The sequence below is a fragment of the Macrobrachium rosenbergii genome, chromosome 27, assembly GCF_040412425.1.
Source record: "Macrobrachium rosenbergii isolate ZJJX-2024 chromosome 27, ASM4041242v1, whole genome shotgun sequence".
Lineage (NCBI taxonomy): Eukaryota > Metazoa > Arthropoda > Malacostraca > Decapoda > Palaemonidae > Macrobrachium > Macrobrachium rosenbergii.
The window spans coordinates 30,874,509-30,890,858 of NC_089767.1; the positions used below are offsets into that span (position 1 = coordinate 30,874,509).

General features: G+C 36.6%; 1 protein-coding gene across 2 annotated transcripts in view; it reads left to right on the forward strand.

Annotated features, from left to right (window-relative positions):
• LOC136853543 (exosome complex component MTR3-like) overlaps positions 1-16,350 on the forward strand; it is a 54,337-nt gene that overhangs the window by 20,824 nt on the left and 17,163 nt on the right. Inside the window, exon 1 of one of the 2 annotated variants that reach the window (XM_067129255.1) lies at positions 8,416-8,572. The exons of the other annotated variant lie outside the window; for it this stretch is intronic. The gene's annotated coding sequence lies outside the window, so the exon portion shown is untranslated. Of the gene's footprint in view, positions 1-8,415; positions 8,573-16,350 lie in introns of those variants that run through there. 2 annotated transcript variants of the gene reach the window in all.

A 16,350-nucleotide genomic window follows, 5' to 3' on the forward strand; every position in this document is an offset into this window, starting at 1 on the left:
TTTACGGTTCTGTCTGTGGTAATCCTTGCGGACTTCTCAGATCTTGATCGTGGCGGGAAAAACTGCGCATGATCACAAATACCGCCTGCAGTTTTGCAACTCGCATCAGTCTAGTTCCTAATGACATGAATACAAGAAGCGTTGAATATTTTGCTCGTCAGATAAATAATAAATAAACAATGTCTCCCTGTTAATGCAATTTTCATTCTCATAGTTTTTGGACTAAAGCAGACATTTCAATAAGCGTTCAGTAAAGTTTCTGGGACTATAATCTATATCAGATGCACGTGATTCACACACGCACGCACACACACATGTATGTATATATATATATACACACACACATATATATATATATATATATATATATATATATATATATATGTGTGTGTGTGTATTTATATATATGTATATGTGTGTGTATGTATGTACAGTACATATATGTGTCATTAATTTTATACATGACATTCTTATATTTTGAAATGTCAAATAAATCAACAGAAATGAGTTCACTATTCCTTGGGAATATCTTACACTCAAATAAAAAAAAAAAAATATATATATATATATATATATATATATATATATATATATATATATATATATATATATATATATATATATATATATATAAGATTATGTGTCAAATGTGTGTGACAAAGTATGAAACCTGCACGGAAAAGGATTAGCAGAAAACTTCCACGACATTAGCCTCTTCATACACCTATACAAAGGGCAGCTTTGACCAGGGAGGACCCTGAAGAGTTACAGTAAGACCCTGGATAGAGCTTCGTCCATTAATCTATTTTTCGTACTTAAAAAAGAAATTACATTCGTAGCACAGGCGATTTTAGTCTAGCCGTAACAGGAAAAACTTGAATTTCTGCTGTTAACATCATGAATGGTGCAAGAAGAAGAATAGCAGGCGCGATTGCCAGAGATGATAACAAAAACTTTTAAAAAATAGCTTCTTACGTGTACCCTGTGCCCGACTCCACCCCCTTCTTCTTCTCCGAGATATTATATGATTTAGACCGAGTGTTGCATCATGGACATTCCAAAGAACATGATCATAATGTCAGCTACCTGGGCACCATTTAATGACACTGGTCTGTTTCAGCCGAGACGCCCAACCACCTAACCAATTCGAACACACAACTGTTGAGGCAGAGTTACATGTACATCCGAAATTCTGGATTTGTGGAAATCGAAAAGAGGAAGAACATGAAGGAGAACTTAATAATAATAATAAAAAAACTACGACGCCGAAGCATCACTTACTTGTTATCTTCAAAAGGCAAGTCTTTCGGGATTCCGCTCGTCTAATTTCCTTCTCTCTCTCTCTCTCTCTCTCTCTCTCTCTCTCTCTCTCTCTCTCTCTCTCTCTCTCTCTCTCTCTTTTCAATTTACTCTCCCAGGTTGGGACCACATAACTGCACTAGGTTTAATTAGGTTTCACACACACACACACACCAACACACAATGTTCATGAGGTTATCGCTTCATTCCAGTCCTTTATCTATTTACATGTTTGGTCTGGTGTGGATAAACATAATGTGGTTATCCTTTTCGTTGGTCGTACTATTTAGTAACGGGTGTGTTACGTTTATTTTTTGCTTTTTTCCACATTTTATATCTATCTACGCCTGACTAAAATAGGAACATTCAACATTCCGTAGACCTATGCACTAGATCTGTGCAGTAAATCTACCCAGCAGACCTATGTAGTAGACCTGTGAAGTAAACCTATGCAGCAGACCTGTGCAGTAAACCTACGCAGTAGACCTATGCACTAGACCTGTGCAGTAAACCTACGCAGAAGACCTATGCAGTAGACCTACGCAGAAGACCTATGCAGTAGACCTATGCACTAGATCTGTGCAGTAAACCTACGCAGCAGACCTATGTAGTAGACCACATGTGCAGTAACCTACGCAGTAGACCTATGCACTAGACCTGTGCAGTAAACCTACGCAGAAGACCTATGCAGTAGACCTACGCAGAAGACCTATGCAGTAGACCTATGCACTAGACCTGTGCAGTAAACCTACGCAGAAGACCTATGCAGTAGACCTACGCAGAAGACCTATGCAGTAGACCTATGCACTAGACCTGTGCAGTAAACCTACGCAGCAGACCTATGTAGTAGACCACATGTGCAGTAACCTATGCAGTAGACCTGTACAGTAAACCTACTCAGTAGACCTATGCGCTAGACCTGTGTAGTAAACCTACGTAGAAGACCTATGCAGTAGACCTAAACAAGAGAAAATTGAGCGAAAAGCTCTGGCCTGTGTTAACAGTTAGTAGTATACGTCACCAAGTGAACGAAACTAAAATTAAAAACGAACAAGAGAAGCTACTGGACGTAGTCTCCAAAGGAACGAAACTAACACTGCACACAGCAGGAGAACCCATCTAATGAACGTTATCTCCAAAGGAACGAAACTAAAGCTACACACAGCAGGAGAATCTACTGAACGTAACCAGGGAGAATGTTGCTAAGATCTAGATAGTGGACACCTGACGACTAATTGCGGGGGTCATCATTCCGCCGACTCGCGCCTCCCAGCGACAAAAGCCCGTCTCGGGTTGGGCGTCCCAAGGACGAAGTGTTATGCACCTTGGCGTCATCAGATGTCCCACAGAGACATTTCGAGATCTTACGTGTCCATTCTCCTTAAAAAATGTAGCCCCCGTTTTCTTTTCGAATCCGATTGCGTAGGGTCAAATTGCTCAAGTGATAACTGATATATATATATATATATATATATATATATATATATATATATATATATATATATATATATATATATATATATATATATATATATATATATATTCTCACACAGTCGTATCGTGTCAAAACCAAAACTGTCCATTAACAAAATTGATCCATTCACTCATTCAGCAATCAAAATTATCATATTCAAACCGCAGCCTCTTATACCAAGTAGGACAAAGCAGACCAAATCTAGCCCAGGGATTTTTAGAAGGTGAACAAAGAGAGAGAGAGAGAGAGAGAGAGAGAGAGAGAGAGAGAGAGAGAGAATTGTCCTAAGACCTTTCTTGAAGATAGCTCATCCTTTAAACAAGACCGTCTCTTGTGTTTACAATTTACTTGTGACTGCCATGTTCGTAAACAATTTCGATTCCGAACTATCTTGGGAAATGTGTCTCAGAGTGACTCTATCATATTACGATACATTTCAAGAGCAAGTCACTTAGTCTAACATGTAAATTATTTTGTTTACATAAAATTGTAGCTGAGAATTGCAGAGAACAAATAAACAACGCGCAACACATACGTAGACACATCGGCACTTTCTTTAAAATGCTGCCACTCTTTTAGAAATGTTAATGCACATGTGAGCCTGCTCAGTGTTTATTATATTATTATTATTATTATTATTATTATTATTATTATTATTATTAATGTTAATGCACATGTGAGCCTGCTCAGTGATAGATCATATGTTTATTATTATTATTATTATTATTATTATTATTATTATTATTATTATTATTATTATTATTATTATTATTATTATTATATTCAGAAGATGAACCCTATTCATATGGAAGAAGCCCTCAGGGGCCATCGACTTCAAATTCAAGCTACCAAGAATATGGGGTTCATTTGAAATAAGTAACAGAAGGTAATGGAAAATACAGAAAAGGGAGATCAATTATTAGAAAAACAGATAAATTAACAAATAAATAAATAAATAAATAAATAAAAATGCAAGTAAATTATTAAAATACAAGTGGAATTGTATTAGCATTTTTTCGCTTGGATGAAAAGCACCTAGTGTGTACATAACTAACACCTGTCTCATGACGAGGCATACTAATTCATTCAAGGTTAAAGGAAAAATATGTCTTTACAATTCGAGGAAAACGTAGAAAGCAATTCTTAAATTAAACAAGAAGAATAACAACAAATACGAAAAGGTCGCGGACACGAACGACTAAGAAAAAGCGGAGACTAAGAAAATCTAGAAAAAAACGCAAATATTTGGAATGCCGTCTGAAATATGACAAAAAGATTTGAGTTTTAATATAGTGAATAGCTCTTACCACGGGCTAGCGACCATTAACATAGCTTTCGCTGCATTGAAATTTGTGGGAAGGATTACCGCCCGTTCGTTTACCCGTTCTGCTTGTTGCTTGCCTTGTGTAAAACCAGAATGCTGGGAACCAAAGCATGTTTCTTCGAAGTTAAGAATCCATGACTTTTGTTCCTATCAAGAAGAAGAAGAAGAAGACGCACAACTCCAACCACAATATCTGGCTGATGTACCTCACGCCCCCCAACCCCAGCTCAATTCAACAAGGGTCCATGAACTCATTCTTTCTGCCAATAATCTATCTACACAATAATAACTGTAACTAGAACAGTAAAGCAATTGCATCAGCGGTGGAAGTGAAATAACGACAATGAAGATCATGAAATCTAATAAATAAAGTGAAACGGTGGATGAAACAGTCACTACCAGTGTGGTTTAGGAATATGCCCTCAGTATACGAACGAAAATATGCGGTTATATCTAGTGCAGGAAATAGTGCAGGGTCAACTAAGAGCCTCTGTGGACAGCGCTGGACATAAACCTGAGTAGCAGTATGAAGAAATTACAGTACAGATATAGCAGAACTCTCAAAATATGACAAAAACAAATGAATGGGGGGATTGAGAAGACCTTGGAATAGAAGTGGACAGAAATGAAGAAACTGGGGATCACAGAAGAGTTTAATATAAATCAGTTCATCCCAGAATCTGAAGCAAAGGTTGCTGACATTATAATGAAATCTGGATGAGATCTGAGATTTCTGAGATTTGGGAGACATTTCGAAAATTTATTCTGTGAGCAATGAATACAAATAAAGGATTGGGACATAATCTTAGACCTCTTAAAATCTCCTGACAAAACACTGGACGAGATCTAAAGGGTATAATATGGATTTATTTGTCTATAAAGAATTACCGTGAAACGGTACTGGTTAAAGGAAGGTGTATTGGTCTTGGAGTAGAAACAAGCATTCACAGTCAGTTAAGTACTGGAGATAAATTAAGCAATGAAAGGTGACAAGAAAATTTAAAGTTGCACAAGAGAAAGATACATCAGGTAACAAATGACAGATAAAAGATGGGACAGAATATGGAACGTAAAAGAAACTACAAAAATGAGAGTGTACATGAATCAGTCACTTGTGTTGGTTTATGAGTTATAAAGCTCTGCACGTACTGTGTACTGTGCCTGCAACTATGTTTGTGGTGTGAGAGTGGATGAAGTAAGGAGCCAAGTAAGGAAAGGAACAGTGATAAAAAAACATGTGTCATCTATTGTTTTGGCAATCTATAACATCAAAACAGTTTAAATTCAATATCTAAAAGAGGAAATGCAGAATATTACTAAAGAAGAAGAAGCAGAAGAGGGACTGAAAAAGAATATGGGAAAAAGAGACCATCATAGAAAACAGGAAAAGAGTAAGCAAACACACTGATAAAAAAGGAGAGAAATGACGAAGCTTAAGTCAAGATTGCATGATGAGAAGAAGAAGAAACCTGATCATACATATCTGGAGTACAGCCTAATTAACCTGTTAACGAGAGCAATTATCCCAGGTGTGGAGAGTTCCCCCTAATCACACACTCGGGTTATAAAATTAATGGGCTCATGTAAATGCAGAACTACACATACGAGTACGAGTGCCTGAGACAACATAATAAGTGTGTCTGCTTTAAGTTAATAACCCCTTTTATTTCCACTTTCTCCCGTTCTGGTTTCCCGCATGAAGATTTCATGACTCATTTGTCAGAAATAAACGAAGTTCTTCTTCTTCTTCTTCTAGAGCTTTCTGCGTCTCACCGGTTGTAGGAGTTTGAGCTATGTTTTCCTCTCTCTCTCTCTCTCTCTCTCTCTCTCTCTCTCAAGAGAACTCATGTTTGCTTGAATGTTTTCTTCACAAACTGTTTTTTTTTATGTTCATGCTTGACTGCTTGCAACGACTTACTCATTCGTCCTCTAGAATGCTTTTAACTGCAAAGTATATCATTAGGACAAAATTCACGAAAACGCTAAGAGTGCAAATAAACGCGCCTCCTTAATAACTTAACAACGCAAACAAGCAACGCAAGTTATTTATGATCATGATAGTGTGGACAATGTGGACGACAGTCTGCAAGGAAGGAGGAGCGAGGCACGAAATTAAGTTTCCTCCACTTTTGATAAAACAAATACTTTCCTCGAAGTTTACTAATGTCCATTTAGCAATGAATCTCACTGAAATTTTTATTTTAAGGTCATGATAGCAAAAGTTTTTTCTCATTCCCTTCTCACTGACTGCTTTTTCTTGTTGTCTATTCCACTTTGACTCCTAACATCTTCCCAATCTGTCTGCTTCAAGACTGATTCTATTCTCCATTTCAAGTCGTGTACATTCCCTTTATGTGTTCAATTTAAAGATGTGTACACTCTCTATCTAAAGATATGTGCATTCTCTTCATGTGTTCTTTAAAATAACACACACACACACAGCTTAGAAGAACGCAGAAATGGCTTGGGGGTCATTTACCAGACGTCATGATTCGATTCAATGTTCGACTGGAAGAAGCACATTATGATAAACTAAGACAATATTTACTCTTTTCGCAATGGCTTTCGTCCCAAAATTCTTAATTCTCTAAAATTTACACCAATTCAGTCTGCCAGCATCTAATAATGTAATGAAAAGTAATGGGAAATTGGAATATCTCAGAGAATTTGTCATAAATCCCCCCAAAATAGTAAAACTAATCGGTCTTAGTTAACGCGACGGTTTCCGAAAGGAATATAAAATTATGAAGGATAATAACTACTAACAACGTGCAAACATAGGCTTCACCTTAGGGGACATGCAAGGTCATATAAATAACAACTGGCGCAGAACACCTGATGGATGATGGACGTGAGTAAAATCTTCGGTTTCTTGTGAAAGATTGGACAACCTCCTATTTTTCACGATTCCCAGTATTATGTCCAAAAGCTTAATGGTATAAAAATGCAACTTATTTTAAGATAAGGTTTGCTTTTGTTCCTCCTAAAAGCTTCTTCAATAATGCAATTTTATGGTCTATGATACTGTCCCAGGTTTTGGGTTTAGACACCCTGTTTGAGAGCTCTGCTACACAAGGCAGCAGTTAAAAAATATCTCATCATAATTATGCATTATAATTGTTATATTGCAGCTTCTTTAGTTCAATTTACATCTTAATAGATATTATTTATGAGGAATTTACTTGAAATACGTTCTCTACGTGTTATTATATCTTCATATGAAGCACCATAGTTCGTGATAATTTGTTTCCAGACCCTTGATATTATTCTCTAAATTCCCTTCATTACCACTTTTGTTTCTACTATGTCTTTGCAGTCTATACTTGTTTGTTTTTTTTGGTTGCTTTCACATTGTTCCAAATTCTTTCCGGTATCTTGTTTTTTTCCAGAGGCACATTTTATTCGGGAATTATGTTCGTCTTTATCACGTACAATTATGCAGCTCTCATATAGCTCAGTTCATCTTTTATTTTCCCTATACATTACCTTTTTTTTCTTTGCTCAGAATCTGTATTTCATAATTTTCCTCTCTCACTCTCCCATTCACATCCAACATATTTTCTAAGTGTTTCAGACCCTCATGTGTTTTCTTATTGGTTCTGTCTTGTATATTTTCATTTACAATACTTCTCATGGTGTGATACATAGGTTATTAAATTTTGACTCTTCAGTTTCTTTTCCAGTTTATTAATGGCTTCGTTTCTTCTTTAAACTATATCCCTGTGTATCCAAAAGTTTTCTGCTAACTTCAAACCTTTTAATTTATTCCCAAGTAGAGTTAAGCTTTAGATTTTTTACTAGATTGTGATTTTCCATATCATAATTAAATATACCTTTCATCGGTCTCATTGCTGCCAAATATCGTAATTTATAAAAGTAAGATATATCCCGCTTCGATATCCATGTTACTCTAACCTGGATCATTGTTTTATAACACAAGATCACATTTTCCCCATTAATTTAGAATTAATAATGAATTTTTATCGACACGTCGGTTTTCCACGAAGCCTTACTGCTCGTGAAATCCTTAATGACATTATTATTATAGGCAGTAAGTAGCCGAACGAGCTGTTTGCTAATTTTATAAAATTTATGCCAAGAAGAGACTTCCCATTTTGGTGGGTTGCACTCTCAATCCCTAGGGCCTGCGTATGAAATCATTACTAAGCTTATTTTAGAATAGTACGGTATCTTATGTATTTAAATATATTATATATGAATGATTTATATACTATATAAAGATTTAAAAAAAAAAATCTCAAATTTTATCCCTTTTTTGACATCTGTGCTAAGAAACATTACATCAAGGTATTTTCGTGGGTGATGGTTATTCTGAAAACGTAAACAAATGTACAAAACGTGTTTCATGTAATATCAACCGCCACGTTCTTAATTGTCTCCAGATTTGGATCAAAAGTCAAAGTTTGCTTCTTCTGAGAGTAGCTACGGATTTAAGAAGCTGTGCTATCAATTTGGTGAGTGTCTTATCTCTTGAAGCCTTAATTTAGCCTCACCTAAACGACCGCCGCCGCCTCCTGCTAAATGTGGTAGTCTCCCGGACCTAATTGTTTTCAGTAATTATATTCCAGTCTCATAAAACTTAAAGGCCTATGTAATACTGTAGAGGGTATGATATTTGGGTAATTCTAAGTACAAGCTCCGCGCATCTTTTTACCTTGGAAACTGTTTTTTTCTCTACACTTTTAGGGCTTCTGATACTGGCGGTGAGTTTGTTTGTTGTTGGCCAACTGTTAATTTGCCCCCTAACTCTACTCAACAGTAAAGGGGGACTGTGGGAATTCGGAGTTTTGGGTTTGGGAGGGGCCATCTGGAGGGGAAAAACGAGAGGGAGCCATTTGCCAACAGGAGGAGTTAAATGCATTTTGCCGTATTTAGTACCGACATAGGCGAGATGGAATGTCCCTTCGCCATGTTTAGTACTGGCCCCGGGGGTTACCCATATGTTAACAAGTTATTGCGGTAGAACTATATAGTTCCGTGGCAGCGACTGCCATCTAACTTTACATTTTCTACAGTTTTTTGGTTGCTAATTATGAATTTACCTGTAATTTTTGGCGCTCGAGTGTAATTAACCTGTGATTAACCCGTGAAGTCCATCGAACAAGGGGTTTCCATTCACAATCTTCACAAGACAGAGCAGGGGTACGGCTGTTTCGAACGGTTCATATCCCATCCGGCAAGTGCAACAACTTAACGTATGGGTACCCAACCCCCCGCGGGCCAGTACTAAACACAGGAAGGAACATTCCATTTGGCTGACAACAAACAGATGCACCGCCAGTATCAGAACCCCTAAAAGTGTGTAAAAACCAGTTGAAAAGGTGAAAACAGGCGCGGAGCTAATATATAGAATTACCGTTATTGCACTTGCTGGATGGGATATGAACCGTTCCAAACAGACGTACCCGTGCTCTGTCGATTGAAGATCGCAAATAGAAACCCCTTGTTGGATGGACCTCAGGGGTTAATTACAGGTTAATTACATTCTTGTGACAAAAATTGAAGATAAATCCCTATAATTAGCAACCAAAAACTGTAGAAAAAGTCAAGTTAGAAGGAAATCGCCACCGTGGAGCTACTACTTAGATCTACTGATTATTGTGTTTTTTTAACTTTTAACACTAGGCCTAGTTGATATTGAAATTTTTATCTTAATACGAAAAGTATCGTAGGCTTTACAAAAACTAAACTGTCGCAAATTTACTGTTAGGCTATCCACAATTTTACCATCTTTGTTTAATGATTCAGTGTTTTGCCTTGGGACTGTTAGCCTGTTGATGTAAAAATAGTATTTCTAAGAGCTCCGCACAGACTATTATCCTACTTTGGAAATTGAATTTTCCTATACTTTTAGTGTTGCTGATGAAGGAGGTGGTGGTGTTGTCGGTCAGTTATTATTAACCTCATAGGCTGTCTGCCCAACATGATTGGGGACCCTTTAGTAATGCGGGGTTTGGAAGCTTTGGGAGGTATACTGGACTGTGATGTTGTTGTTATGGAATGGTTCCGTGCATTCGCAAGTCGTCAGGGAGCCATATGTTTAAGACGGGATTGGCTAAGGAAACCTTTTATAAAAGGAACTGTACTAACAACATACCCTAACCTAACCTAACCTAGCAGGCCATGTTACTTAGCTGGGGGGTGAAGCCCCCGCAGAAGTAAACTCCACTTTTTGCCAAAAGCTCCCCTGTAACACTGCACATGCACGATAGGCCTAGCATTCCAGGATGGCCAGCATACAACTTCTGAGATTAATTACAGGTTAATTACACTCGACCAACAAAAATAACAGTAAATTCTTGATAAGCAACCAAAATACTACAGGAAAAATCAATTTCCAAAGTAATACCTGATGCAGAGCTATTGCTTAGTTCTGCTATAAAAATTAGGCTACTAGTATTTCAGTAGTATGCAGAATAGGGAGATGGGGCTAGGCTATATATTGGTAATTTTGCCTCCTAAGGAAAACTTCCATGAGTAAAATTAGGATACTACCCTTTATGTGCTGTAAACCAACTGGAAATCAACTTACTGGTTAATTTCTGTCAGTTTGCCCATCAATAATTTTTTCCACGAAAAGTAATATTTTCCAAGTACTGTACCCAGTTGACTTGAACTGCATCACTCAACACTGCTCTCCCATAGTTCTTAAGGCAACTGTCATGTGTCACCCCTTTACGGCCCCAAAATTCAGGTCACGGGTAATTTAAACCCAGCTATTCATGTCCCCTGTTGACCTATTTCGCTCCTTAGGCCAACTGATTCTTTCCTGTTGCATCTTCCAAAATGGAAGCATGTGACGTGAATGTATGTTTAATATTATAACACATGATGAATTTGACACCATAGAAACTCTGTGTTGTTCAGAAACGGTATATGGAAGATGTTTCATGTAAAATTTTGCCGTTTCTTGAAGTAATTAAAAATGTTCACCTGCTCTAGCACCATCAAGCACTGCCTCCCAAATGCGTTTGACAGTCCCCACTGAATGTAATACAATGCAGTTCTAGCATTTCCACCATCAAACCCCAAACACTTGAAGAAGGGTAAAACTTTATCGAATATAGTAAGCAGTTCATTTGTTGTTTTTGATTAACTAGTATGATGAAACTCAAGGATTTGAACCTACTACCACAAAGGGGTAGCATAGGCTTCACCCCCCTAGCCAGGTGAGGGCACAGTGCCTGAGTCAGGTTAGGGAGGTAATTTCTGGTAAGGTCAGGGAACGACACTCTTGGAAAGGTTAGGTTTGTTTTTGTTGGCAGGACCTGTGTCCATCCTGGTGAAATACTGGACAAGGACATTAGTCTCATTGATATTTGTCATTCAGATTAGGGTAAGGTAAGTTATGGAATGTTTTCAAACTATTATCATGCGGTTGGGTAAGGACCTGGTACCCTTGTTTAAGTTAGTTTTGGTTGGCTAGGTAATTTGTTAATGAAACGAACATCAGAAACATTCAAAGCTCAATTAAAATGTAGGGAAATTATATATTTTTGAGCCCAAAATGCAATAGCTTAAAAGTATGGTAATTTGGTATTTTGGTATTTAACTTAGTACCAGTTCATAGCATTGCAGTTTTTGGCTAAATATGAAAAGCATACTAAAACGATATCATAAATTACCGTTATCAATTTAGGATGTTTGCTGTCTTTTTTTTTTTTTTTTTTTTTTTTTATAACCTGTTATGTAGGCTATGCCATTTAATGATGATGAACACCACATAGACTAGGTTAGTTTAACTTTTCATATTTATCCCAAAGTTAATGATCCCCCACAACAAATTACATTTATCCAATTTTATAAATTTCACAGGTGTTTGTTGTAGCAGAGGCTGATAATTAGGCCATGGTTTGATAAAACAAAGAGTTATGTACGCAAGCCTGTTTCTGTGGGAAGTGGTTAGCTTACAAGCAGAAAAAAAGACTTAATTCAACTGGATTTTATTCTAACTTGAAACTCTCCCTTCACCTAACATATTCTGTCTAACTTTGTGTTTCTGACTATAACCAAGGCATTGATGGTGCAAACCACAAGGTTTGGTTCCCCAGCACCCTGTAAATAACAGTTATGGGGGTAGTCTACTCCACTTTGAAGGTACAATTCACAAGAAAAGCACAATAGTTGGGAAAGCACATGGTTCTTGTGTAAATTCATTATCAAATACAAATAACAGATTTGTGATAAGCCCAATTACAGGGATGCTTCCACACCCTCCTTAGTGTACCTAACCAAGGGAAGATGTTTGTACTTGACTTCATTTTGTGGGAGAGGGGACCATTTAATCCCCAACCTTAACTTAACCAAATACTAGAGTACCATAGATATAGTCAGGTCTTGGAATGTCTCCTTAACCTTGCACTCCAGACCTTAACTAGTAAAGGGTACACCCCATGTTTTTGCCTAAGTATTGCAGTTAGTATATTCAATACCCTAAATTTGGGAGGAGTGGCCAAAGGTGCACATCTATTCAGTAATGGATTAATTATAATCCAGTCTCATATAAAAATTTTTTGTAAAAGTTATGGTATTTATTATTTTACTCAAGTAGCACTTCTCAATATTGGAGGTTTTTGCTCTGTTCTTGAGTCTCCTTAATATGCATAGTATGAAAAGCATGCTAAATGTTTTGTAAATTTAGTATTACTAATGCAATTACCATCTTTTGTTAATTTTTCAGTGTTAAGCCTATGCCTGTATGGCAGGTATTTAAAGTATAAATTTACCAGGATATTTTTAACCTGTTACCATGTCTTTGAATGACGATGAATACCATGTAGGCTAGTTTAACTTTCATAAATGAACAATTTTTCACAACTAAGTACATTACTTATCCCATTTTACAAATTTTATTTTGTTTGTTGTAACAGTCATTGACAAGTAGGACATGGCTTGGTAAAACTGTAGGCCTGAGAGTTGTGCAAAATAGCCTACTTTTGCTGGATGAGGTTAGCTTGAAAGCAGATCAAATACAGTATACATTTTCAACAGCGATATAAAGTTTCCCTTAACCTAACTAATTCTGATTACTTATTCCGTTTTGTGTTTCTGACTATTGCCTAGGTATTGTTTCTGTTTGTGCCAACGTCAGGTTGTTTGTGTTTCCCAAGCACTTTGTTTTATCTAAGGGGGTAGCCTACCCTCTTGAGAAACAGTTTATTAAGGTGTGAGAAGACTAAAACTAAGTGAATTAAACCAAAAGGGATGGACAAGAATGTATAAATCATAAGGAAAGCAGTTAGAAAAGTAGCCTACATGGATCATGTGCATAGTCAATATCAAATACAAAACAAAACAGATTTGTTGCAAGGCAAGTTACAGGATTGCATCCACACCATACCCTCCTTAGCTTACTTCAAGCTTACTTCATTTAGATCATAGGATTGTACCTGACTTTGTTAGGGGAGGTGAGGACATTAGATCCCCCAGCCTAACCTAACCTAACCTAACCTAGAGCTACTTTAATTTAAATTCGGATCTTGGAATGCATCTTAACCCAAACTTGCACACCAGACCCTAACTGATATGTGTTACACCCCACATTTGCACCTAAGTATTGCAGTTAATATATTCGGTACCCTAAATTTTTGAGGTGTTACCAGAAGGCACACATCCGTTCCCTTTCCCATAGTTTTGTTAGTGTAATTGACTGAAGTTGGGAAAACTTTGTTTGTGATGGTGAGGCATTAGTTCTTGCTTCCAGATGGATGAGTTGTTTTACGTAAAGATTTCACATATTTTATGTGCCAAAAAGTTATCAACGTACCATATATGCCCTTGGCACTTCTTACACCCATTGTTACTGTCCCAAGTACTGTCAACCGTAACCACAACTAACTATATTTTACCATCACAGGAATACTTGTTCAGTTCCCTAAAATACCCCTACTCATTTTGATTATCCCAATTTTACTTTTTATTTGATGCATTCCCATTTTCTATCCTTTTCCATCATTAGCAAGCATTGAGTGTGAATTGTAGTCAATAGATGGCAGTCTATATCTTGTTTATTTCTATTATACAGCTGTAGGCATCAAATGTTCCAAGTGGTTCCGGAGATACATGAAAGATCTGTAGGTTGACGTCAGATACCCTGATTGTTTACGGAAATAAATTCTTATTTTTGCCATCTTATTACCCTCCACAATCTAAATGGTGAATAAACCAGTAGTTGTAGTTATGAAGACTAAATAAATTCAGGAGATGGAAATAACAGCAAATATTTGTCTTCAGATTCCAGTGAAGTTACAAAGTTACAACTGTGACAGGGAAAGATAAAAAAGAAATGTCACTTTGTTATTCATAATGTAGATACTTTATGTAGAAATTGATAAATGAGGAAATAGGGTGTCATAAAGAAAGCAAAAGCTGTTTGAGATTGTAGCAACACAATGGCCTTTACTTTTGTAAATGAATAAGAAATATTGTAATTTTAGTGTTACTTCAGCCATGAAATAGATTTATCTCTCTCTCTCTCTCTCTCTCTCTCTCTCTCTCTCTCTCTCTCTCTCTCTCTCTCTCTCTCTCTCTCTCTCTCTCTCTCTCTCTGTCACACACACACACACATATTTTATAATGTTGTATGTTAAAGTTAAAAGTTAAAGTCCTCCTGGGCCTCTGTAGGCTCATAGGGCAGGTGCTGATCTCCTGACTAAGATATAATGAAGTTGTATCTCTATAACACTGCCGAATTCAAAACTAAATAAACTACTGTAGTATAATAATTTTTCTCATTGTTCCTGATTTCAGTGACTTCAGAGTCAACTTGGTAATATAAAAATGTAACATTTACAAGTCAGATAACTTCCGAACTGCATATCATCCCACACAGAACATTTAAGTAAAATTAATAAAAAAAAAAAAAAACCTGCATAGTTCTTGAGACACGTTGTATTTTCAAAAAAAAAACGTGGAAAGGAAGGGGTTAAATTGAATATATTGGGTGATGGAAATTGGGAAGGGTAAGAAGACATTTGAGAATTTCACCTTGAGATGCCATAGAGTTTATATTGACTAAAAAGTTAAACAATTATGACACCATAGAGAAAGAATATTGTCACAAGTGTACTTCAGTACCTAAATCCCAAGTAATATCCAAGAATTTACGAAGCACCATTTAAACATCAATAATTGGTGCATGAAATAATGGGAGTTGTTATACCTTGATTGGTATGTAATGTATGTAAGTAATTTTAAATTAAGGTCTTCATTTTTTACAAGAAAGATAAAGGCATTCAATGTTTTTACTCATACAGTTAATTGGTGCATAGTGTAGCAAAGTATGGTAATTGTGAGAGTTAGTGCAAATTGAGAAGAGAAGAATAGCTGTATTGCCAAGTAAACATCCCATCCCTACCCATAGGAAAAAAGAATTATTGTATGATTTACGGTACTCTTGGACCTGCTATCTTTCTTTTGGGTGGGTGGTGGGGACATACAGGTTAGGATGTGCCAACCTATGTTAGGTTAGGGAGGGTTAGGTTGTATTCCTGCTGAAATATGGTATTTCTTTTGGGTTTTCGTGTGTTTTCAATGGTTTCTGTATTGGTTTTGTCCTGGAAATCAATAATTTCTTGAAGTTTATGTGTCCCACCTGCAAACTCTGGATATCTGTTAAAAGTTACAATGAAATTTATTTGAAAAGCATGAAAATACACCAGAAAAAACAGTTTTCATGTGCCTGATGTACTGTAATTGTACAGCAGGCTACATTTTTTTTCTAATGAAATCCATGCTGGAATTTGTTTCTGTTGAAATTCTGAAGTGGTCAGTGTCTAAAAATATGCTCTAACTATAAAATTTGCTACATCAGGATCTTTGTAGGTGAAAGTGCAGTATGATGAAACCAAGTGACAGGAAAGATCAAATAGGGACTTAAAAATTGCAAAGTCTAAAGACTCTAACCAGTAAGTATATTGTATTTAAAAATTGCAAAATCTAAAGACTTTAACCAGTAAGCATATTGTATTTAGGTTTATTTGCAGTAAACTGTGTACTGTTTTTAAAATAAAGAAGGCCACAAATTAATGTCATTCATCTATTGGCTCTGTTGAATTCTACCCTGGGGAAAAATCAAGGTCATGAATCAGATCCATTCTGTAAAACGTTAATTGTGCATTTTGCTTCTGCAACTGTTACCACCTGTGTTGACTGCATTTTAGAGGACAGAGGAGCACAGTAGTCAGTTGTGGTTGGGGTTCATTTAGGGTATGAAAGGTAACATCATTACATA